Here is a 27,658-nt window from a genome sequence, read left to right on the forward strand (position 1 = left end):
AACTAACATGCTGATGCATGTGTAATTGCCAGACTGCTGAAAGGCACCACTGATTATATATCGTCATAACAAATTCCAACCATTTTTCACAATTGAGCCAACCATAGCCTTTGAACTCTTGGTAACTTTTATGCTCATGTCTTCTCTCTGTCTCACTTATATCTATATCTATATCTATATCTATATATGTATATATACACACACACACATTTATAGAAGAGGTATTTGCCTACATATAAAAATGCATACATACATAAATTAGTTGTTCTAAAAAAAGGTAAATTTGTGCCTGGTTTTTCAACTTGAAGATTAAATATAATAATATAAGAACAGCTAATTAGCTAAGTCAGTATCTGTAAGGTGCTATGTTTTATATACATCATCTCCTTTAGTTGTTACTTACCTAGTGTGTAGATATAGATAGATAGATAGATAGATAGATAGATAGATAGATAGATAGATAGATAGATGTTTTCTTGGTTGTTACTATACTTCTTTGACCATTATTTGGTCTTTTTTGTGTTTTAAGCAATTACTGGAGTCTATGAAGCAAGCCTCCCCTTTGTACCATTTAATTTAATTAGACCTCTCATTTGAGCTCTTGCTGAGTCAATATTTAGTTCCTTGTCTGTATCCCTGGAACAACCTGAAGCATTCCATATGCCAGCTAAACGGCTTAATATGCATGGACATATGAGCTGAACGCTTTGGTTTTCCTTCTCTCCCACTGCACAATGTACAGGGGATGCGGCTACAAAACTCCTTCACTTTGCCTTCCCCCTTAATTGTGCTCGTCCATGGTTCATGTGGTAATTCTTTTTTCTGGAAGATAAATTATGCTGGAACAGAAAGAAGAGCAATCTTCAGCATTGTCTCACTAATTTTGTTTGTAGAGCTGTTTTTCCAATGTAGCATTTTCGAATAGCCGCATTATACATCTGCTTCTCCACCTGGGAACACTAGCCATGCCAGGTGCAATGCCATGGATGGCATAATTTTGCTTAATGGCATTAAGTACCTCGGAGTATGCTAAAAGAAAGGGAAAAGTGACAAATGAGCTCTAGAGAAACCATAGTTTGTTTCTCTTTGAGGGATCTATACAAATATTGGGACTATTTGTGGTTTGTTTTGGGAAGGGTGATTTGAAAGCCAAGAAAAATCATCTGCTAATTCACACAAGAGAACTTAAGAATCCTCCTTTGGCAACCTTTCAGACTTTAAAGGCTTTCTCAAGAAGAAAGGATTTTGTTTTAGCAACAATTCCTAGGGACATTTACAGAAGAGGTATTTGCCTACATATAAAAATGCGTACATACATAAATTAGTTTTTCTAAAAAAGGTAAATTTGTGCCTGTTTTTCCAACTTGAAGATTAAATATAATAAGAATAGCTGGCTTGCTAAATCAATATCTGTAAGGTGCTATGTTTTATATACATCATCTCCTTTAGTTGTTACTTACCTAGTGTGTAGATATTTTTATATCCATTTTACAAATGAGAGCTATGTCTCATGAAAGGTTAATAATTTGCTCATGTTCACATACCCATTCTAAGATAAAACTGGGGGACTATTTCACTGCTTACTGACTCCAAAGTTCACCCATATACTTTGTAAAGAGGTTCCTGTCCTAAAGATGAAATTGAATCATAAAGTAGGGACTTATGATGCCTGAACCCTTCAGGGTTCCCGTCTTGTCTGTGTCCATGCGTCCACATGCCAGGGTAAATGGAAATATTGATAGAAAGATTTGCTTCCATGCCCTACCATTCACCTTGCTAGCTGCATGCAGGAAATAGGTTCGATGTAATGTCGTTGGGGATTTTGTTTGTCCTATGTCACTTCAGAAAATAATATTACTTCCTTTAGAGGATCCTAGCAGTAATATTTGAGGGTATATGTACAGTTGTGCTTTGTATAGATCCTCTGTGTAAAACTATTATCCCAGCATCTGGATCACAATGCTTATTAAAAATGATATAACTATTATCAATAGAAGCAACAATAACAAAAATTAATCCTTACTAATGCTTGTTATATATCAGAAAATGTTTTAAGTTCTTTATGTATTCTACTTTATTTAATCTTTATAATAATTGTATGCAATGTCTGTTGTTTTATCACAACTTTGCAAATTAAAACCTGAGGCAAAACTTGAGTAACTGGTCCGTGAGGTAATACCATGAGTATGTTGTGGAATCCAATTTTAAATCTAGATTTTTTGATTCCAGAGCTTGTACTCCTAACCAGAGCATTTTACTGTCTCACAAACCTAGAGATTCTTTAAGTATAAATAAATGACTGATTTTAGCTTAGCAATACAAAATTTGTCTATGCTAAATATTTTTTCCGTTCTTATTCTCTTACCCAAATCCTGTTTCTCACTTCTCCTTGCAAGAAGTTCAGGTCAGAAGATAAATTGATAAAGAGAAAGAAAAGAGGCAATGAAAATAAATTTGTATGGATACTAATGGATGCTTCTTTCTTTCTTTTTTTTTTTTTTTTTTTTTTTTTTGAGACAGTCTTGGTCTGTCACCAGGCTGGAGTGCGGTGGCATGATCTTGGCTCACTGCAACCTCTGCCTCCTGGGTTCAAGCGATTCTCCTGCCTCAGCCTCCCTAGTGGCTGGAACTACAATTGTATACCATCACACCTGGCTGATTTTTGTATTTTTAGTAGAGACAGAGTTTCACCATGTTGGCCAGGATGGTCTCGATCTCTTGACCTCATGATCTGCCTATCTTGACCTCATGATCTGCCTATCTTGACCTCCTGGATGCTTCTTTCTGTTTTAATTCTTCTGCCAGTGGCAATCTACTTGCTATCATTCCCAAGTTCTAATGCATCTCCAACTGCCCCCCACATCACAAGAGAGCCTACCTTGCATCCAACCCTAAATTGTATTTTAATGATTTTTAAATAAACCTGCTTTAATGAAAAGTGAACAGACGAGTATAGAGTTCTTCTCTGAAATCTAGAAAATTTACTCCTTTGACTCTTTAAATACCTTTGTTAAACATATATTTTAAGTATACCATTTAAGCAAACAAACAAAAACCCAAAACGGGTGGTGAGGGCTTGGGCAGGAAATTATATAAGGTGAACATTCTCTGTTAAAATGGAGTGAGCCAGAAACACCAGTTCTAGAAATAAGACATACACAAGAGTTAATTCTTTTCAAAATGCTACTTTTACCCGTTTGTTTCTCCCCATTGTTGCAAGTTGTAAACATCTTTAAAAGATTTCAGGACTTTGTGTTTGACTAAGATTCCAACAGGTGGAGGATATCTTCCAAGACTGACCATAGTTACATTTGGGAAGGAAAGATCAGAATCAATTTAATCAAGATCCTAAATGAAATGGGGGAGGGAGCAGTCAGTGGAACTAACCAGAGTAACATTCTGAGCTTGGAACTGAATCCAGAGTTTATACTTGCACAAAGCCGGGCCTCCTTCTCCATACAAACTCATAGTACAGGTCTTTGGGATTGTTTCTAGCAAACTGAATTTCTCTTCCTTAGCCTGGGGGAAAAATGCAGACTCTGGATTAATTTTCTCCATGGGAATGACATGGGTAGCTTAAATATTTCAGATATTCTGACTTGGCATATTGAATGCATTTTCATATTCCATTAACTGTTCTACATGTTATTAGAGTGACAGCAGTGAGTAGTAGTAAGATAAGCACTGGCTTTGGAGTCAGGTAGACCTGGATTCTTAGTTTGTGCGGGACTTTGAGAGCCAGTATTGCATCATGGTTAAGAACATGGACCATAGACCCAGACTGCCTGGCTGCAGGTCCTGATCTTGTTTCAAAATGTGTGACTATGGACCTTTGTGCTTCATCTGTAAAATGAGGATAATAGTAAGACCTATAGTACAGACTTCTGATGGCAAATGATTTAAATATATCTAAAGCTATTTAATAATGCCTAGCACATAATAAACACTGTTTACTGTGCATTTAAACTATGCAAATATTGGCTTACAAGGTTTGACAAGATTTGTGGTCTTGGAAAAGATAATTAATCTTCTTTTTCTTATCTATATCCATAAGATTTGTTTGGTTTATTTTCGGATTAAATGTGATAATGGATATAATACTTTTGGCATGATCAAGAATCAGTAAATACTAATTATTATTGTGGCATTCTGGATTGCCATGACTTAAATACTTTACATGCAACATGAGTTAAACAAGAAGGGTTAAATGAACAGGCTGAGAAAGCATATCACCATCTAAAATATCATTTTCTTTTGTGAATGGCATTGCAAGTTTCACAAGCTGATTTTTGAACAGGACATAATCCCAAAATTTAACTGGGAATCTGAAAATCCATCATTTTGCCATGTATAAGATTAAACTGCTGAGAATATGATTTTTTAAATCAGAAAAAAAAAATGTTTCACTGCAGGGATAAAGGCCTATGCATCTCAATTCTGTTTTTGCTAAAACCCGCATGTGTATAATCACAGGTCTCTAAGTAAAATGAACTCACATACTTTCTGAATAAATATTTTACTACTTTTCCATTTGTACCAAATATCATCTAATCTCTGCTCAGTGATATAAGAGAGTCAGTATAGGTTGAACAACATAATCCATAATAGCATCAGAGTGAATAGTGGCCATTACTATAAAAAACACATAATAAAGTGATATGTTTTGCCTGCTTTCTGTTACGTTGGAGTAAGTGTGAGAGCTGAACATGCCTGTATTTTATAGGCATGAATATATCTGAAATATTTAACAATGTTTTAAACTAATCTGGGGCTAGAGGTCATCAAATATCATTTCTCCCTCAATAACTGTCTGCCAAATTCCCAATTATTATGAAACAATATTGACTAGTACTTTAAAATTTCTTCTGGCTTAGCAGTACAAGAGCAGGTACATTCCACATTTAAGAGTACAGTTCATGTGGATTTTTGCAACACAATGACTGTTTAGGGCCTTCCCTTCTTACAGATTCAGAAATGCTCTTTATGTGTTAAGGTAAATATTGAGTTCAAGAAAATTGAAATAAGTTATTAATTAGATTGGTTTGGGTTGGGATATTCTACTAATTATTTGCTTTTTCAGTTGAAAGGTGCTCAAATATATTGATTTGATTAAGAGAAATCCATTGCTCAATTCCATTTGATTTATTTTGTCATAAATAATATACAATTCGCTTCCAGGATATTTCATATTGTCCTCTTTATTAATCAAGATTAAAAGGTTTGGTGTTCAGGTTACTTTCTCCCAAAATACCACCACACTGTGTTTTGTTATAAATAATTTTGCTAAAGCCAAAAAAAAGCCTATCATTATATAGTTCATCAAATAATCACACAAATTATTTATATTATAAAAACTGCAGTACAATAATGGTAGTTTGAGAACATAATGTATGTAGATTGGTGATGTTTTACTTGTTCATTGAGAGTTTAGAAGAGTTACCCCAGAGAGGCTAGTGATAGGTTATAGGACAGACTCAAAAAATTACACTAAACTAGGATGAATATTTATTATGTATGGGTAGGAAAACAGTTTGCATGTGTCAAAGAACTAAACATAAGAATTTAAAGAAAGAAATCTGTCACTGATATAATCTGTCATGATTTTAAAGGGTCTGTGGAGGACCTAGAGGAAAACGTAGCAGTTATTAATCTTAAAATTGTAGAACTGGATGGGACCTTATAAATAATTCAGCCCAACCTGCATACTGCACAAAGAAATTTGAGCTCAGAAACTCTGAGTAACTAGGAAAAAATTATTCAGTAGTCAAAATGTACATTGAATATTTAGTCTCAATTTACAGTTGAAAAGCTCTTTCTACTAGTCTATGCTATATTCCAGTTACTTGCCAGCTGTGTTAGTTAGTGGGCCTATTTGATCCCTTATAATTGTGCTCTGAATTAGAAGGGATTGAATAGGCCCACTAACACACACTGCTGGCAAGGAGAATAACTCAATGTTAAACTGTTATGCCACCTGCCAAAGATGCCTTATAGGCCTCTGTCTTTGGCCAAGATTGGTTTCATATTCTGGGGTGAGATAGAACTCAAAGGTGTGGATAAATTGGCACAGCCGCAAAGGTTAACTAAATTCAGGGCTGGGATCCAGGAAGAACATTAGATGAAAGTCTTTGGAAAGTTCATAGATGAGGAAGGTTATAAATCAGACTTCCTTCTGTCAAGCCTCTACCCTTAAAGTCCCCAGTCATCTCACTATATACTTAGTTCCAACAGTGTCAAGGTTATAGATGTGACAAATTGATTCTTGACATGAGTCATGTTTTTTGTCATCTTTCTGACAGAGGAGAGAGAATTTAAATTCTGCTAAAGAGAGCAGAAATAATTATGTGTTATTTCCCTGGTATCATTAGGTTAAATTCAGACAATCCTGTAGCCTTGGTTTCAGATGGCTTATGAAGCACGTTTAAGTATCAGAATCAGGAAAGTGAAGCAAAGCATTAAGATTCCAGTATCAATGGAATCAAATACTCCAGGATACAATATCTACCTAATTCTGAGGTTGATTCATTCTCTAAACTTGCTCCAGGAATAACTGTTTCCCCTCAGCTTCAACATACTCACTGAGATGGCCCCTGATCATTGCTTTCCTTAAACATCTTTTAAAATTTCTGCAGGATATTTGAATCAGCAGCCTCCCTCTTTTTAACATTCTTAGTTCTTATCAAGACAACATCAGGAGCACATATGTGGTTTTTGTTTGTTTGTTGAGTTCTTTTGGATATAGGACAGGGCAGTCCACCTGAACCTGTTTGGATTAAGGTAGCATTCTTCTCTCACCCCTTCCTTTGTTTACTCTGGCATGCCAAACTTGCTTGCAAAGTGTCATGATCTATTAGATTCACAGAATCAAAGAAAATAATAGTCATTTCTCCAGGATCTTTTAAAAAATGTAATCACTACTTAAATGTGAGCCAACAATCAAATACAATTAGAGTTTTTCTTATCCTACATCTTTTGTTTTATATTCATTTTCCCAGTGAAGATCAGGGCAAGACGATAGCAGTTCACTGTGGTAAGTGCTATAATAGAAGTACAGTATATGGGCAAAATACAGTAGGGTACACCAAGAAACCGGTCATGATCACTACTTGAAAGAGGAGAATGGTGCTGGGGACATCATCACCATCTCCCTGGAAAATGACTGAGATAATCAAGCTGAGTCTTAAAGAATTGTGTGAATTCAAGAAAGAAACTCCTGGAAGAGAGGCAAACATCTACACTAATGGAAGCAAGACTTTCATTTCATACTGTGAGAAAAATGGTGAGTAAGTTGTATTGGTGGAAAATAAGATTGGCAAAATCATCGTTTGAGACTATAACATGCTCAATACTCTGAACTTATTCTGTGGTTACTATTGCTGCTTTGAAGTTTGTAAAACAGGAAAGTAATTATCAAAATCATGCTTTAGAAAGATAATTCTGGATAAATTAAAGAAAGGGGAACAACTCTATGAGACCAATGGGAGGCTATTTCAATGGTTCATGTAAAAAGGACATTTATTTGCATTAATTAATCTGCATTAATTAGACAATGTAAAGTCAAAGAAGGGGATTTACATTTAGGAGAGCTTTAGGAGATACAATAAATCCATTTTGGTGACTATGAGTGGAATAGGCACAGATTTGGAGGCTATTGTAATAGTAAATAAAAATTTATATATAGTGCATACTATGTGGCAGACTATAACAAATGTTTATATTTATATTATATATAGTTATATAACTTATGTAATTGTCATGTCAACAAGTTTATTAGGTAGATATGATTATTGTGCCTGTTTTTAATATATGTATGTGCAAGACACTATTACAAGTGTTTAGATAAATATATAACTCTATAATTTATGTAATTGTCATGTCCACTTTATTAGGTAGATATGATTATTATGCCTGTTTTTCAGATGGGAAAACTGAGGCCCAGAAAAATTAAATAAATCAACCATGGTTACTTGTTTAATTGGTAGCAGAGAAAAGTTTTGAATATAGACTATTTGCTTCTGAAGTCTGTGTTTTTAATCACTCTTAATCATTATGCTAAGCTGCTGGGGAGAAAGTTTGGCTACATTTGAGGTCCTTACAGCACATCTAAGTGTAAATTTCCAAAAGGTAATTGGAAATATTATAATGGAACCCCAATGTCAGAGCTGAAGATGTGGAATTCTTCAGCATGTGAATGTTCATTGGAGTTGTAGACACTGTCCAACAAATAATGCATACTTTTATTGACCCAAATGAGAGTAATAGGGACTTCAAGACAGCTTGATGACATCAAGAGTCCATACTTCTAGACCCCTCTTATAGCGATAATACAAAGCAACAACTACTGTATTATTTCACAAATATATTTGGTTTCATGGTTTTTTATAATTCAAAACAATTATTTGACTCTGGTACTTGGAAATTCATAGAACTCTTTTGCACCTAACTACAGTAATACCAGATACTAAAAGTTAACTTAAGGAAATAAATAATTCTTTTTTTTTTGAGACGGAGTCTCGCTCTGTCGCCCAGGCTGGAGTGCAGTGGCCGGATCTCAGCTCACAGCAAGCTCCGCCTCCCGGGTTTACGCCATTCTCCTGCCTCAGCCTCCCGAGTAGCTGGGACTACAGGCGCCTGCCACCTCGCCCGGCTAGCTTTTTGTATTTTTTTTAGTAGAGACGGGGTTTCACCGTGTTAGCCAGGATGGTCTCGATCTCCTGACCTCGTGATCCGCCCGTCTCGGCCTCCCAAAGTGCTGGGATTACAGGCTTGAGCCACCGCGCCCGGCCGGAAATAAAGAATCCTAATCAACATTTATCTATTATTAAATTTGGATTTGAAAAACTTGCGCAGTCTGTCTTCTAAGTCCAATTCTAAACTCTCTAACCAAAGCTTTACTGTTGTTACAAGGCAACCGGGGGTAGTCATTTGTCTTCCCTGGTAGCATTTTGAACAATAAATTGAAAAGCCTGAAGCCAAGATACATCAGGTATCTGAACAAAGAAGCAGGATTGATACTTTTCTTTCCATGCTGTTGTAAAAACCTCATTATCTAAACTCTTGACTGTCTGTTCCACAGACCCTCTCACTTCTTTATCAGTTCCAATAAAATATGCATTTATAAAGGCTGCTCTATAGCTTGGTCATATCATTATCCATAACAGCTCACCCACTGAAAATACCTCTAGCCTTCTATATTCAGTGCAAAAGCCTTTCCATAAGCTAGAATGCATGTTGTGCTTGATAAAAACATAAAATATTATCTGTCAATTTAAAAAATTAACAAAGAAAGAAAGAAGAAAAATTACACACACACACTTACAAAATGAATGTTCTCCATGACCCTAAGATACACAACCATTTCGTTGAACTCAAAGGACAAAATAATTAAAAGCTATAAAACATTAGCATTCACCACATTTTCTCATCACTTGAACTGCATTGTCGGCATCACTGCTAGAGGAGGTTTTCCTTAACTACAACATTTTGAATAAGATGTCTGCAAAAATAAAAACAAGTATTTTCAAATCACCAAAATTCTAGCACAGGATAAGTTACCTCTGTCAACGTTTCTGCTTAATTCAAATAAATCAACACAATCAGGCCTAATAACCAGATACTTTAAAAGAGAATGAAACAGAAGCATGACATGATTATAAGCAGAACTATAAAATAAAAAAATGCAAGTTAGTGTAAATTATCTTCATGATATTGGCAGATCCATCTCTGAAAATCTTGAAATAATAGGAGCCTACAAAAACACATTTTAGCGTCTTCTTGCAAAACAAATTCTTTATTCTTCCTTTGAATGGTAGATTTTTTCAAAAGATTGAAGATATGTTGAAATATAGTTTCTTAGGACAACAGATTAGTGCTGTAGCTGAAAATTTTCTAGAGCTTAGCAATCCAAGTGTTATACATATCATGTTATATGGACAGGAATAACTCAAATTGCACTGGCTTGTACATCTCTCATCATTTCACCTGCTTATGGGAATGAATAGGGGACGGTCATATGGACACACTGGGCACTGCTACTTCTTTGCTTGGCTGACTCCTCACTCAGTGTTACTGTGTTTCTATTAGGCTACGAGATGTTGAGTTCTGCACTACTAAGCCCCAGTATTTTCTCTAAAAGGCTACAGAGCTCCCTAAAGTCAATGGCCATCTTATATTGGAACTCAATCAATGATTACCTAAGATGAAAACTCTGACCTCCTGGTGCCCAAGATCTTTTACTTGTTAAATGGGCTTTCCTTTGGTTTCCCCGCGCAGCCATTCTCCCAGTGTGTCATCCTCCTGTTTTGATTGACCTCTCTGCCCATATTTTTGTATTTCTTTCTGAGGGAATTGTTAAACAATATCTCAATACCACGTTGATTTGATCCATACCTACAAACACTGTTTTTATTGAAGTAATAAAAACTTTGCTTCAAAACTCTGGATTTTTTTTTTTTTTTTGAGATGGAGTCTCGCTCTGTCGCCCAGGCTGGAGTGTAGTGGTGAGATCTTCACTCACTGCAAGCTCCATCTCTCAGGTTCACGCCATTCTCCTGCCTCAACCTCCTTAGTAGCTGGGACTACAGGCACCCACCACTGTGCCCGGCTAATTTTTGTATTTTTAGTAGAGACGGGGTTTCACCGTGTTAGCCAGGATGGCCTCGATCTCCTGACCTCGTGATCCACCCGTCTTGGCCTCCCAGAGTGCTGGGATTACAGCAAAACTCTGGATTTTAAAGATGGAAATAGATGTGAATGGGGTGAGTGTGATTCCATAGATAAAATAATAATTTAGAATTCAAATTTTGAAGGCAGGATCAACTAGTTGTAGATGAGCAACAGCAAATGGACTAGTCATGCTTAAGTAAAGTCATGACCTGGGAGTTAGATAAGCCAGTGCTACACAGAGTGCCCATAGCATGAGTGTCCAGAGTAAAGAGAGTCCGTATATTTTTGAACGTGGGTGTGATGTGAAGCAAATAGTGCTGGGGAGAAACAACTGCAGCTGAAGTTACCAAGATGGTTAGAATGTGGAACCCCATCTAAGAGACAGATTACATTGTCTTCATCTGAACTATTTTAGGCTGGAAATAGAGAAGCAAAAACGGGATTTGGAAAAGGAGTGCTTTTAGTTGCAAGTAACAAATCTTATTATTAATGACTTAAATCATAACAAGAAGTCCAGATTATGGTTATTACGAAGTTTAATAATGTCATTAAATCTGGATTATTTAACATTTCCCTCTATCATCATTTGTTTCTTACTGTTATGTGTTTCCTCATAATTTCAATATGGATACAGCAGCTCTAAATTGCATGTTTTTACACAATCACTTAAGAAGTAAGAGACTGAGCATTCTCTTTATATGACTTGCAAAAAAGACTCTGTGCCAGAACCACTCTAGCAGATTTCCTCCTACCAAGTTGGTCGGGACTGGGTCACATGAACCACCTTTAGACCCATCAGTTGTAAAAGGTCAGGTTTGGTTTAATTGCCTGAATAAAATCAGGGTATCATTATCAAGGAAAAATGGGCAAATAGTGTCTGCCACAGAACATATTGTGGAAGATACACAAAAATGAAATTGAATACTTATTAAATGTGTAAGACAGGTTATTAAAAATAATTTGGACCCTGAATCTTGGATCTTAGACGATGGCCATTTCTTTTACACTGGTGTTATGAGGAAGATCTTAAAGGCAATTAATCTGTTTAGTCTTAATCTCTAGTTCCTAGAGAAGACAATCTTGAAATGTTTCCTTTTTGTTTTTCTGCTATGATGCACATTCACATACAGAACACATTTCTTATGAGTAGGCCCATTTCACTGAACACTGTATTAATAAGGTGAACTTCTAAGCTTGATTCCTAGGAAACTAGCTTTAGCCCTTCCCCTTTCTTTCTTAGTCCAGGAAGTATATCAGAATGCAAGTGAGTAAAAGGGCATAATTAGAGGGATAACCTTGAAGCCACTCCAATTTGTGAGAAAACAGTAAATCATTTTCTAATTTCAATATTTGAACTATTATTATTACTATCAAATTATGCCTCTTGTGACACATGTCGCAAATAATTGAAGTGCATCAATGTGTCTGGACCCCTAGGTTAAAAGCTTTGTTCTAGAGGACAATGCTCTTCTTTCTTTGTCACTATTGTGCTATTATCATTACATTGTTGTATTTTTTTTTAATCTATGGATATTTGAATTGAACAGTGAGATTTAAAAGAGAAGAGAAAACCCAGGGCATCTAAAGTGGAAAGCACATATATACATGCACCATTCAGTCTATTACTAGGCATATAACATTCAAAAATTGGAGTCAGTTAATATGAGGATTGCTCAGAAATTCAAGCAGTTTTTAATCACAAAAGTCAATCTTTCCCTTGAAATGGTGCAATTAAGATGTGGTAGAATAAGCGAGCAATCACATTTGGCATACGTTTCTGGAGGACAAGAGAAGCTGGGGAGTGCCATTCAGAAAAACCTAGTGGAGACATTAAAGTTCAATGAGCAAGGATTTTTTAAAAATTTTTAAAAGACTCCTAAACTAGAGAGGAAGAATATCTTAGTGCAAAGTATTCAGAGGTAGAATAAGAAGAGTGTGTTGGGAGACCTTAGCCAGAACAAAACAATCCCAATTAAGAGATCTTTTCACTAAGCTACAAAATATTTCCTTTTCTCAAGAAAGTAGCAGCATAAGATGGTTGAGAAAATGAGGGCTTCGGCGTTACGGCAATTTGGAATTAATCCCAACTTTGCCTCTTACTGTCTATGTCACCTTGGGCAAGGCACTGAAATTATCTGAGTCATAGTTCTTAGATACTTTATCTAATATGTGCAAAAATAATACCTACATCACAAGGCTGTTACTAGGATTATAGATAATATTGCAAAGCATATGGTCTTGACACAGGTTTACAAAATGGGAGCCATTATTACAAATTCATCTTTGTGCATTCTTTCAGTTTTTGCCATTACAATTGATAAAGGAGTGTTATTGTTGTTTTCAAACCTTTGGCAATCATAGTAATGACAACGAAACAGGGTATATACATCCCATTCCGCTATATCATTAATCTGGATCCTCACGTTCTGTCCTTCTGACAACCCTATAAGGTAGATGTCATTGGCTTTCCATTTAATAGAGGAGAAAACAGACTCAGAGAAAGAATTTGTTTGAATTTATGTAGTTTACCTCCAGACTCCCTATTCTTAACCCCTCAGCTCTACTTCCTTCCTCCATTCAGCTTACACACACCCTTTCACCTACATGGTCACCCGCATAACCCTGAGGACTTTAATCTTTGAAGTTACACAAAGACCAACATCACAGTGATTAAAAACCACACATGGCTTCATGCTTCTCCTGGTTGCCGAATTCCAGTGCCTGGGGATTAGTTTAGATGCCTACTGCTTTCAGGGGATTGCTGCCAATAAAATTTCCTGTTTCCTAAGCAGCTGGGAAGCCAACAACCAGCTGCTCTGAAATGTGTTTGAACCTCGTCCTCTCAGCGAGGAGACAGCTGTGCTGATCTATAGAAAGACTCTGGAAGATTGTTTTGTGTTTTATAAGACACTCTAGGCAGGAAGAGAGAGATTTCTGATTTGAAGAGAGACTAAATTCAGGAACAGAACTCTTTAATATTTCCCGATCACGGATCCTTCTCCAACCTTTGATATTCACTTAGGTACAGAGTGTGTGAGTCTCAAATAAATAGAAAACAGTCACTTTAATTGTTTTCCTCAGGATGTATTTTTTATACCTGACAGATTCTATGCCTCACGTCTGAGATAACAACCTTGTTGCTCCAGGTGTCTCTGGAATAATTTCCAAAGCACCGTTCTGTCTTGTTATCTGCTTCCCTTTACTTCCAGTGTGTTGATGAAGCAATAATGGTATCAGTTAATGCTGCTGCTGCTTAACCTATATTTAAACAATTGACATAGTACATATTGTAATATTTGTAAAGTCATGGCAGGCAAGACACCATGGCAGTGCCCATGTCTACCAGTTAAATGAGACTATGAGAAGGATATACATTTCAAAAGGACACAAGAGCCCTGAAAACTGGTTCCTTTATCATGGATTTTGTTGTTGCAATTGTCTAAAGCTAGTCTTCTTTTCAATATAGCTCTCACTTTATAGATAATTGTGAAAGTCAGCTATTAATTTAGTAATAGAGCCAATGACATAGTTTACAGGGTCAAGTTAAACCATGGTTGAATCTTAAAGCCCCTGAAAAAGCTGGGTCATGAAAGAAATTTTCAACATGTGGCAAAACTTCAGCTGTATTTCAAAAAAATAGAGAAGCTGATATTTTATTTAAAAATCAGAAAACCATATTCTGTATATAAACATGTACAGTGTATATACTTATGTATATAAGTATTAATTTAAAATTAATCTATTCATCCCCTTGCTCTTGCAGCCTCTATTTTCCCAACAAAACACTGGAATTTGTAAAGAGAGGAATAAGCATGTTTGACAGCATCTTAAGGATCAAGAATATGTAAAAGGGCTGAGAGCTAAACCCCATCCCTCTATCATAATTTTTTTCTAGAGATAGAGGTAGAGAAGATGACGTTTATACAAAATGTTGATTTTGTATAAACGTTTCTTTGAATGAGAGTACAAATGTGTGAACTTTATTTTTTAAGCTTACTCAATATTATAATCACAGAAATTAAAATATTAAGTACTATGAGATTTTAAGAATCAAATCACGACCTACTAAAAATGAGGGGATATGCATGCTCAGGCTAAAAATCCATTTTGCTAGTCATGGTTACTTTTACTCTCAAAACATTTTCCTAGTCAAGATGTTTTGACTACTTACTGATTTTCAGCTAGAGTTAACCAGTGGGAGACAATTGACAGATGCTGACAAGCAATCATTTATTTGTGTTAGTTTATCTACTTGGCATGGGTTCATCTTCTCCATTTCCTTCAGCTCCAGGATGGTAACAACTTAGGCTGATGGTGAGGTGAGGGTTGCTTCACATTTGGCTTCTTAGTTTTTCCATTGCCCATATAATTAATTTCTTGTGTTAAATTCCATGTTTGAAGCACCTAGAGTAGTTTCTGGTTTTTTTACTGAGCTCTGACTGATACACTCACCAAAAGGATTGTGATTAGTCGAGCTGACCTCACACTATTTCAAAAAGTGTGTGAAGTGTGTGTACATACTCATGTGTGTGTAAGTACAGGTGTGTGCACATGCACATGCACACAAATGTGTTGTGGATAATGGGAAGAGTCATAGTACCTGCCCCTTCACCTCTAATTGTCAAGAAATGTTCTTGTGCTGTTTCTGGATTTTCAACCGTGGGTAGAATTTGTCCTAAGCTTTATTCCACCAAAATCCCCAAATTTGGTGTCATATTATTTTCCAGTTCACCTTATAAACTTATAAAAGCTATTGCTTTGGCCAGGCGCGTTGGCTCACACCTGTAATCCTAACACTTTGGGAGGCCAAGGCAGGCAGATCACAAGGTCAGGAGTTTGAGACCAGCCTGACCAATATGGTGAAATCTTGTCCCTACTAAAAGTACAAAAATTAGCAGGGTGTGGTGGCGGGCACCTGTAGTCCCAGGTACTAGGCAGGCTGAGGCAGAAGAATGGCGTGAACTCGGGAAGTGGAGTTTGCACTGAGCCAAGATTGCACCACTGCACTCCAGCCTAGGTGACAGAGGGAGACTCCATCTCCAAAAAAAGAAAAAGTGCCGTAGCTTCATTTATGTGCATGTGTATGTGTATATACAAATCTAAGATTAGCTGTGATCACATTAAATCTCAATAACCAATGCTGAAATGTATTTGTATTGTAATTATGCGGAAAGGAAACTGAGGCCCAGATATGCTAATAGATTTCTCCCCAGGCTTTGTATTTAGAATGTGGCAGAGTTGGGATTCAAATATACGTTGTCGACTATAAAACTGATATTTTATTCTTGGGTCAATAAGACATATTTCTCAAGAAGTTAAAGTTTTTAAGAGAAATATTAATCTAAATGTGAGAATTTGGGACTTTGGGACTTTCTGAGAAGCATAACTTCCAACAGATTTGTATTCTGAGTTCTAAACAGAAATAATGAGAAACATTATTTGATCAAGGGTTTTTGTGCCATGTCTAGAGGCCAGAAACCTCCTGGATGGAGTGAGGGCATGAAATGTCTGGAAAACATTAACAGTTTGTGCAGAATACAAGAGAATAATTTAATTCATGTCTGCCTTTGAGAGTATTTTGCATGTGGTTTCTGTACTTAATAATTCTACAATTTATATAAGTAATATTTCCAGTAACTAATTCATATGCCAGATATCTCCTGTAGACTGTGTCAAGTAATAAAAGGGTAAAAAAGAACATTGTCTCTGCCTACATGGATCATATTGCCTTCTGATGAATCTAATGTTAAATGAAGTATAGATTTCTATAAGAACATAAAAGAGGATCCAATCTAGTCTTAGTATCGTGGAACTCTTCCCTGAGAAAGTGATGTTAGCATCATAGTATGATGCTGGTATAAAGATAGACACAGAAATGAAGCAGAAATAGAGACAAACATATATGGTCAATTTAATTTTGACAGCAATTCCAAGATCATTTAAAAAGAAAAGAAAATCATTTTGACTAAATGGTGCTTGAATGATATCTGTATATGAAAAAAATGTACTGCACATTACTCTGTATACAAAAATTAATACAAAGTAATCATAATCATAAACATAAATCTCCAACTTCAAATATCTGGAAGAAAGCATAAAAGAAAATCTGTTTAACATTGTAGTAGCCATTTTTTGCTAGGACAAAAAAATATTAGCCATAGAAGAATAAAAACAGTGATGTTTCTCTTTATACTCGTCAAAATCTCTAAAATGTAAAAAGAATCAAAATATCAAAATACCAAGTGTGACTGAGGATGTAGAATAACTATAATGCTCATACAAAATGGCAAAATAACTTTGGTCAACAGTTTGTTAATTCCTTATGAAGTTAGACACATATTTAACAACAGAACATAGTTTTACTTCTAGTTATTTACCCAAGAGAAATAAAAACATACTATACAAAATAGTTGTACAATAATGCCATAACAACTTTATTTGTTATAGCAAAAGAAATAAACTGAATGCCAGTCACAAAGATAATGAATTAACAAATTGCAGTATATGTATAAAATGTAATACTTCTCAGCAATAAATAAAAGAGACTACTGGTACATGCAGCAACATATGTGAAGCTTACAGATGTAATGCCATGTGAAACATCACACAAAAAAATTACATACCATAGAATTCCATTTATATACAACTATAGAAAATATACATCTAATCTGTAGTGCTCTATAGCAGATCTGTGGATGTCTGATATCTGGGGTGGGGAGGATCTTGACTGTTAATAGGCTTAAGGAAACCAGCTGACATAAATAGAACACTGATGTAACAATACTAAAGTTCACATTCCTTTCTAGTGTACCTAAAGCATACGATATTTGACTATATGTCATAAACAAAGCATCCACAAATATAAAATGTTTTAAATCATTCAGAGTTTATTCTTTAATCACTGTAGTATTTTATGTTAGAAATCAGTAGTAAAAGGAAGACTAGTAAGTCCTCATTTACTTGAAAAATTTTTAAAAACTCATTTAATACGTGAGTTAACTAAAAAAATCAATGATAGCATATTGAAATCATTCTCCCTGAGTTATGAGTATGATTCAAAAATACCTTGTATCCTCACTTGTATACTGGCATTTCTGTCTAGTGGAATAATACAGAACAAAAAGAAAAAATAAATGAAAAATAGAAAATACAGCTATCATTATTCATAGATGGTATGCTTTCATACATAGAAAATCTGAAAGACTATAGAAAAATATCTAAGGATTAGTAAAAATTGAATTGAGCAATGTCTGTATGTGCAACTCAAAGCTATAACCATAGGAGAATATGCTGAGCTTCATTAGTAATTAATAAGATGCCAATTAAACCTCAATATAATAGCTCTACATACTTGCAATAATGCCTAATGTGAAAAATATAGGGAAAAAAGTATAGATGAAGATGTGTAAAAATTGGAAGACTCAAGCCTGTAATCCCAGCACTTTGGGAGGCCGCGGCAGGCGGATCACCTGAGGTCAGGACTTCAAGACCAGCCTGACCAACATGGAGAAACCCCGTCTCTAGTAAAAATACAAAATTAGCCAGGTGTGATGGTGCATGCCTGTAATCCCAGCTACTTGGGAGGCTGAGGTAGGAGAATCGCTTGAACCCAGGAGACAGAGGTTGCAGTGAGCCGAGATTGAACCATTGCACTCCAGCCTGGGCAACAAGAGCAAAACTCTGTCTCAAAAAAAAAAAAAAAAAACATTGGAACACTCATATATTGTTACTAGAAATATAAATTTACAGAAGCACTTTGGAAATCACTGGAATTATCCAATAAAACTGAATACATGCATTTTCATAACTCCACAATGGCATTCTCAGGTACATACTTGATAAAATTGTATATATTTGTTCACCAAAAGACACATACTAGAACATTCATAAGTTCCTATTTATTTTTTATTTATATATTTTAAGTAGCTCCAAACTACCTAAAAGCCTATTAATAGTCAAATGGATAAACTGTGATATTTATAAGTAATTAAGTATTCAAGAATGAGAATTAATTGATCTGATAAATGTGATTTGACTGAAAGAAAACAGTTATACAGAGTTACCAACTGAATAATTTCACATATATGTTATATATTTAACATATATGTAATCTATTATATATTATATAATACATCTAGCATACATTACATATTAATATATAAAATGTCTGATTATATAGCCTATCACATATTAATATATATGTGTCATTTTATATATGTGTATATACATACATATATATGAAGGGGAAGCATTTATATGAAAGGAATCAGATTGCTTAAGAAATGATAAGTGAGGAAAAATAGTTTTAGGGATAGTAGATAACCTTTTAATAAGTCTGGCTATGTTTTAAGATACGGTCTTATAAACATTTAAATACTACAGTGAAAAAGTCAGTAGAAAGGAATACAATAAAGATATATTAGAAGAAGAGCCGAGTGCGGTGGCTTATGCCTGTAATCTCAGCAGTTTGAGAGGCCAAGGGGGGCAGATGACCTGAGGTCAGGAGTTGGGGACCGGCCTAGCTAATATGGTAAAAACCCATCTCTACTAAAAACACAAAAATTAGCCAGGCATGGTGGCATGCACCTGTAATCCCAGCTCCTTGGGGAGCTGAGGCATGAGAATCGCTTGAACCCAGGAGCAGAGTTTGCAGGGAGCTGAGATCACGCCACTGCACTCCAGCCTGGGCAACAGAGCAAGACCCCATCTCAAAAAAACAAAAAAGATATATTAGAAGAAAGAAATTAAATGTGCAAAGTCCGCAAGAAGGTAGGGAGGAAGAGAACCAGATAATTTTCATTTTAATAGAAATGGATAAGAATGAAAGATAGAGGTTGGGGCAGTTTCATTTTTACTGCTTCGATTTTATTGTTGTTGTTTGTTTGCTTATTTAATATTTGTTGTGGCCGGGCGCGGTGGCTCACGCCTGGAATCCCAGCACTTTAGGAGGCCAAGGCAGGCGGATCACAAAGTCAGGAGATCGAGACCACGGTGAAACCCCGTCTCTACTAAAAATACAAAAAATTAAACGGGCGCAGTGGCGGGTGCCTGTAGTCCAAGCTACTCAGGAAGCTGAGGCAGGAGAATGGCGTGAACCTGGGAGGCGGAGCTTGCAGTGAGCCGAGATCGCGCCACTGCACTCCAGCCTGGGCGATAGAGCGAGACTCCGTCTCAAAAAAAAAAAAAAAAAAAAAAAAACAAAAAACATTGTTGTAAGTGAGGTAGTCTGCAGAACAAGTAGGAATATGAGGGGCTAGAGGTTTGATGAAAGTGGAAGTTTAGGCTAGTGTTTGGGTAGAATGGATACAAGAATTAGCTAAAAACACACAGATGCATTATCTGTTAGTTTCAGGTTGGTGGCCATTAATTTACCTAGAAACCAATTTGCTCAATGAGGGTGATGTGGTTTGGCTTTGGGTCCCTACCCAAATCTCACCTTGAATTGTAATAATCCCCATGTGTCATGGGAGGGACTCAGTGGGAGGTAATGGAATCATGGGGGCGGGTTTTTCCCATGATGTTCTCATGATGGTAATAAGTCTTAACAAGATCTGATGGTTTTAAAATGGGGCAGTTCCTCTGCACACTCCCTTGCCTGCCACCATGTAAGACATGACTTTGTTCCTCCTTGCCTTGATTACCATGTAAGACATGATTGTGAGGCCTCCCTAGCCATATGGAACTGTGATTCAATTAAACCTTTTTCCTTTATAAATTACCCAGTCTCAGGTATGTCTTTACTAGCAGCATGAGAACAAACTAATACAAGGGGATTCTCTAAAAATGGTAGACAGTCACCTTTGGCTCAGTGTTAGGGAAATGGATAATTCTGTTCTGCAAGACATCTGTAGTAGAGAGAAAAGTGAGCTAAGAAATATTAAATATTGCCAAATATTATCAAAATGGTAGAATAATCAAGATTGAAAGAGTTGAAAATTATAGGTATGTGAAAACATCTGTGGTCTGGAAGCTCTGCATGGGTTGTAAAACTAATGTCATTTGGCCTTTTAGCTTCACACAGCCTAGTTGTTCCTTGCTTCTGGTCTTGAAAGACCTAAGTGTAGGATCAAGGATGGAGGCTGATGCTTTGTTACTTTTAGCTCATAGATCCTGAAGAATAATCAAGATGTAAGGTTTAACATTATTGCACAGCCCGCTATGGAGAGGGCAGATCTCAGTGTCCTGACTGATGGTGCTGAGAAGAGGAAGCTAAAGTTGAAACACTGATGTTGAGAGAACAATGCCATACCTAACCCACTCTTGCTGACTCTACATGGGAAAGAATATACTAATTGTTCTGAATCTGTTTATTTAGGACTGTAATATTTTAGAAAATTGATTCTTCAGCTAAGCATTTGCCTTAAGTCAACATGGTTGAAGTATAGCTAAATATTATGATTATTACCAATGTGTATATTTTTATGATAGGTCATTTTAAAAAAAAGTAAAAGGCATTCTGAGTAGCCACCTGAATTGGCATTGTTTGTGATTATTTCTTTTTAAGGGGATATAAAATGTTTCTGGCCTAGAGTATCTCCTTTAGAAAAAAATTATCTTTAGGAAAAAAAGCATCTTAAAGATGCTTTTTGACAGGACAAGATTATAATTGAATAAATGTCATATTTCCTTTTATCTCTGGCCCTTTCTGTAGTGTTACATTTACTTTTCTTTTACTTATTTCATGCATTGATTTATCCTCTTTCAACTTAAGTTGTTGTCTTTTGTTGTCACATTCTAACAGAACATTGACAAAGGACAAATCTCTGTGCCAATTATATCAGTGGCCCATTGGAATGATTATTCATATCCAAAAAATGAACTACCTTCTCAATTTAATTAGAAGCTTGACAATTTCAATTTGGAGATGCAACTCCACTTTGCCTGGATTTAACAAAGCTCCTTATCTGATTTGCCTATGAAACCACCCTGGCTGTTTAGCATTTTTGAACGCATCTGAAAAGGGAGAATGCTCTCAATGCTGACCATTCTTTTAAAAATCTGTTCAGAAACAAAAGAATGTATTAAGCCAGTATTGGGATAAAATTAGCTCTTAAAAGAGACATTCAGAGTAGATCATAAAAACATTGAATAATTTAATGCATTTTGGTTAAAGTAAATGTATTTAAGCATTTACTGTGGTGTAAAACTACTACCATTAGATCAATCTTGAGGTGCAAATGGCACCTATAAGTTAGAAAGACTACAAAAATCCTTTTTTTTTTTTTTTTTAGATGGAGTCTCGCTCTGTCGCCCAGGCTGGAGGGCAGTGGCCGGATCTCAGCTCACTGCAAGCTCCGCCTCCCGGGTTCACGCCATTCTCCTGCCTCAGCCTCCCGAGTAGCTGGGACTATAGGCGCCCGCCGCCTCGCCCGGCTAGTTTTTTGTATTTTTTAGTAGAGACGGGGTTTCACCAGGTTAGCCAGATGGTCTCGATCTCCTGACCTCGTGATCCGCCCGTCTCGGCCTCCCAAAGTGCTGGGATTACAGGCTTGAGCCACCGCGCCCGGCCAAGACTACAAATATTCTTAAGTCTTTTTATAAATAGTTTATGCTGTCAGTTGTAATCTGCCATTACACATACATATGCTCTTTGACACTGCCTTTGCTAACTTCATTTCCAAATAGTTTAACTCAGTATTTTTGATATGGTTAGGCTTTGTGTCCTCACCCAAATCTCATCTTCAATTGTAATCCCCAAGTGTGAAGGAGCGAACTGTAATTCCCCAAATATTGAGGGAGGGAGGTGGCTGGATCATGGAGGCACTTTCCCCCATGCTGTTCTTGTGATAGTGAGTTCTCACGAGATCGATGTTTTTATAAGGCAGTTTTCCCTGCTCTTGTTTGCTGTCTCTCTCCTGCTGCAATGTAAGATGTGCCTGCTTCCCCTTCTGCCATGATTATAATTTTCCTGAGGCCTCCCTCCCAGACATGCAGAACTGTGAGTCAATTAAACCTCTTTCCTTTATAAATAACCCAGTCTTGGGTAGTATCTTTATGGTAGTGTGAAAACGAACAAATGCAACTTTAAAAATAACTACTTGGAAAGAAACTCCAGAGTCCTAGGATCAAATCCTGTTATTTATTGCAAAACCAAGCAAACAAATTGACTTAATTTTATTAGAGAATAAGAAAAAAAAAAAGTTTGGTTAATCAGGATTGTATTTATACTGGCACATTTAAAAGATTGAAAGATAAATGTTATGTACTTCCACGTCCTAGAACCTATAATGTGATTTATGGTTTTTCTTTGTCTTATTGATATGTTTACTGAGACCCAGATTTTAAAATTTAAAAATCTTTTCTTATGAAATAGTCTCAATCTAAATGTCTTTAAATGCTTTAGGGCCTATAAGGTGACTGAGTATTTCTATTTGCTCTTCCAAAAAAATGCAACTTGGAAATTAGTTTATAAATTTTCAAACCACAATCCTAACAAAATGCCGTGGCAAATAAAATACTCTCATTGCTCCTGGTAGCAATATGCATTACAAAAATAAGAGCAAGCTTCTTAAAAGCAGAGTTGTTGAGTAGTCAACTTTAAAATTTTAGACACTCTATTAATGTTAGTATAATTGATTTAACTATCTGATATCGAAAAATAATCACATATTGGAAGTAGCGTATTCTTGGAGGCAGGGTTATGCAATGAGAAAAAACACAAGGTAGAACCAGACTTACTTGGTTCAAATTCCAGCCCTCCTATTTAATATCTGTGTTACTTTGAGCCAGTCACCAGAACTTCCAGTTCCTTTGTTTCTTCCTCTATAAAATGAAGATAATAATAGTACTTATCTCATAGAGTTGCTATGAGTTAATTTATGTCAACTGCATACTACAGCATATAATAGATATTAGCAATTATTTTAAGCTCTTCTTACACTTGGAACCAAACTCTAGACATTTGTCTTTCAAAAATTGCTTTTGTGCAGGGCCAACATCCACCAGGGGTCTTTGAATTCAGGTAAACCTTGAGACTCATAAGATCATAGGCTACGTTTGGTACCATTTACCAAAAAGATTACTGGACAGAACATATATCTTTCTCAGCAGCATCAGGCTTTTCTCTCAGCAGGAGTCTCAGAAGAAGCAGTTGGCATGGCAGTTCACACTGCCAATGTGATTGGGAAGCTGCTTTCCCAGGTGACAGACCAGGTGCAAGAAAGTGAGATCTACACCAGTGGAAGCGAGGTTCACATAGGCTTAGAATCCTCATGCAAGGCATTTGTCTGGTAACGGTCTTGAATCCAAACTATAGGGAGTTAGAGACTAGTGACCTAGAGTAGAAAGCATTCTAGTGTTTTGACACAATCTCTGTGAGAAACTTCCAAAAGCAAAAGAAGGAATATGTACCATGTCTTTTTTAATATTCCTCTTAGCTATCACTAATTACAATAGGATTTTGGCAAGTGTTTGCTAGCAGACATTCCAAATTGACACAGTTGTCAAGGATTTATAGGCATTTAGTGTTTTTGTGAAAAGATCCAGATGTTCTATATAAACTGCTTACATGGACGAAATGTTGACATTTTATGAGGAAACAGAAAATGTATTTTATTGTTGCTAAACCCCACCTTTTTGTAGTAAATGACTATTGACATGTTTTCAAAAACAAGCCCTTTATCTGTAAACATTTGTAGAATTGGTCCAATTTGTACCATTATTATAAACTGAAACCTATATAATACCACAAAGCACAGAAGAGACACTATAATAAAGCAACTAAGATTTATATAGGAAAATATTTAACAGGATTCTATTTAAATTGGCATTATTTGGGTTGTTTGCAAAATACATTGCATAATTAGCATAAGAGTTAATTGAACATAATCATTTATCCACCTAGATAACAAAAAAATGAGGCAGAACTTACTGATTTATGTTTGGGCATATACAATATTGAGTAGCATATTGTGACATTAATAGACTATCAAGTTCTGTTATTTTTATTTTTATTTTATTTTATTTTTTTGATGCAGGGTCTCACTCTGTCACCCAGGCTGGGGTGCAGTGGCGTGATCTCGGCTCACTGCAACCTTTGCCTCTGGGTTCAAGTGATCCTCCCTCCTCAGCCTCTCGAGTAGCTGAGGCAACAGGCACATGCCACCACGCCCATGTCTGGCAATTATTATTATTATTATAATTTTTTGTAATTTTGGTAGAGACAGGATTTCTCCATGTTGCCCAGGCTAGTCTCAAACTCCTGAGCTCAAGTGACTCCCCTGCCTCTGCCTCCCTAAGTGCTAGAATTACAGGCGTGAGCCACCACACCCAGCCCAGGCTCGGTTGTTTTGAAACCATACCAGTGTTATGAGAATAAGTACAAGATGTCTGCCTCAGAAGAATGGCTATCTTCCTATTTATCATGGCAAATGGTAGACATCAAATTAATATAGGGAAGAGGTCTTTAATTTAGGACACAATTCTCTTTGAAAGTTATTTAAAATATTGTCCTTCTTCTGAAAGGGAAGCTCTTTATATGTGACAGTATGCAGATATTTAAACATAACTCCAGGAGGTCCGAGGGACTTAGATGACATTACTGTTCCTAATTGATACCTTGGTCAAAAACACTTCATCTAGATCAGAGAGGAGTGTTACCAGGTGTTAGGAAAAAAATGTCTCCTCTATGGTAAATGTTTCAAGTTATATTTCACTGAAAGAATTTTCAGTTAATAAAAGTGATTTGTAATAGTAAAAGAGTTTAAGGATCCGAGTTTTATAGTCGGTTGTTTTGCTCCACCAGGCCTTTAGAATAAACATTCTTGTCTTGTACAGGTACATTTGGGAAGTTCAGAAAATTTTATTCAAATAAATTGAACACAGACCTAAAAGTAGTGCATTACCTTATGCAAATTTGCCTTTGTTTTTACAGAGAGGATCCTATTGAATTTTTCCCTTAAAGGATTTTTCATGAAAGTAGACCTGGATGAAACGATGTTTAATAATTTTTTGCAGGCATTAAGTTGTGCATCGTTATTCTCTACAAGTAGGCCTGAGACACTGCTTGGACCTTGAATACAATTTTCTACCATTAGCTAGGCTTGACTTTGCCCATTGCTCGTGTAGCCTGTGATTTAACTGGTAGCTGGTAGGTGCATCGTAATGCACATAGTTCTTAGACCTCAAAGATCTTCATACAGTGTTCTACAAGAGTTCCTCATGAAATAACTATGTTCTTTCAGTAACTGTCCTATCCGTCTGCAAAACTAGAGGGATAATTTGTCTGGTGGTTTTCCTGAGTCAGGTGGGGAAGATTTTACTATAACCATTTAGGATTTTAAAAATCAAAGGATTTGGGAGAGGCCAGAATAAAAGATCACAATAACACAGGCAGGGATTTGTTGATTCAGTGAGGAAAGAAGACAAGCCAGTTTTCACACTTTGAGGCATAAATGGAATGTCAACAACCTCCCTGCACTGCTGGTTGATAGATGATACCACTTACGTGAAAAAAAAATCAAAAGGTGATAAAATACAGTGTATAAGACAAAATTCAGAGTTAAAAGGAAGAAAGAATAATGCAAGTTTTAGGTGAAACCAAAGTTATTGGTGAAATCCTGAATGACAGGAGGTCCTTGGGACCTGCTTCCATGAATGACTTTGTGATGGTGCAGAACCCTTGGGACAAACCCAATATTTTCATGTTTGAGCAGTGGCATAACCAAGGATTCTCAACAGTACTCCTATTATCTCCCCATTTAGAAAAACTGGCTTATTTCTGTGATGGGATTGGAAACCCCTTATAATAATTAGCCCATCAACTGGAGTCCAGGAGGTTTTTGTTAACTATTAAAAGACAGATTTTAACTTGCAATCTGTCTGTGAAATAATTTAATAACAAATGTGGTATTCTATTCAAAGACTAGTATTTTTTTAAGTTGTATACAGATTCAGAAGCTCCAAATGTCCTCCAAAATACATTTGGGTGCTTCATGAAATCCTTTTTCATGTTTGTAAAACATTTGTCATTCCTGCCACATGCACAGATTTTACATTTCTGGCTTCAAAAAGTAAAAAGACTTAAAGATGTGTAGTTGCCAAGTATTATTGCCTTTCACATTACATATTTTTTGCTGTTACCTTTTCAAGGATTTCAGGCTTGGCATATAATAGAGCTAATTAAATTCCTTTCCCAGGAAGCAGCCGGCTAGACCACTGCTCCAGGCACATAACCTCAGCTTTCTCCTTTCCTCTGCTCATTTATTCGGTATGTGAGAAGAGACTCCTCGAACAGCAAAGGCAGACAACTCAGGCTAGGCAGCTGCTGATGGATTTTAGTAACTACAGAGTGAGTGTGTGAGTCTCAATCCTGACAGCACGCATTACAGAGGGATGAGAGTGGAGGCACATCTTCCTGTATGAGTTGGCGGTGGATGACAATCTGCCAAACTAAAATAATGGAAGAGACATTGGTTGTATAAAAAGGAATCAGCTGGCTGGGTGCGGTGGTTCATGTCTGTTATCTCAGCTCTTTGGGAGGCTGAGGCGGGTGGATCACCTGAGGTCAGGAGTTCGAGATCTGCCTGGCTAACATGATGAAACCCCATCTCTACTAAAAATACAAAAATTAGCCAGGCATGGTGGTGGGCGCCTGCAATCCCAGCTACTCAGGAGGCTGAGGCAGGAGAATTGCTGGAGCCTGGAAGGCAGAGGTTACAGTGAGCCAAGATCACGCCATTGCACTCCAACCGGGGTGACAACAGGGAGACTCTGTCTCAAAAAAAAAAAAAAAAAAATTCAGCTTAGCTTAGTTATAAGGTATTTTGTAAGATTCTGGGAATACCATTTCATTTTTCCTTGAGATTGCTTGTGTACCCAAACCAGAAAATATAACAAAAACAGAATCATGTGGAAAAATGTTTTTTTAATCTCATTAATGCATCTTTACCATTAAGCAATTTTGTCAGTCTTCATAGCAAAAAAAGAAAATAATATTTAATAAAAATCAACTGTACTAGTTTATTTACACGTATTACTTTTCCTTTAATAGACA

General features: G+C 36.3%; 1 protein-coding gene across 3 annotated transcripts in view; it reads left to right on the plus strand.

Annotated features, from left to right (window-relative positions):
• The window catches only part of CTNNA3 (catenin alpha 3), a 1,764,647-nt gene that overhangs the window by 1,735,641 nt on the left and 1,348 nt on the right, over positions 1-27,658 (plus strand). The gene's annotated exons all lie outside the window — the stretch shown is intronic.

This window comes from Macaca fascicularis, chromosome 9, assembly GCF_037993035.2.
Source record: "Macaca fascicularis isolate 582-1 chromosome 9, T2T-MFA8v1.1".
NCBI lineage: Eukaryota > Metazoa > Chordata > Mammalia > Primates > Cercopithecidae > Macaca > Macaca fascicularis.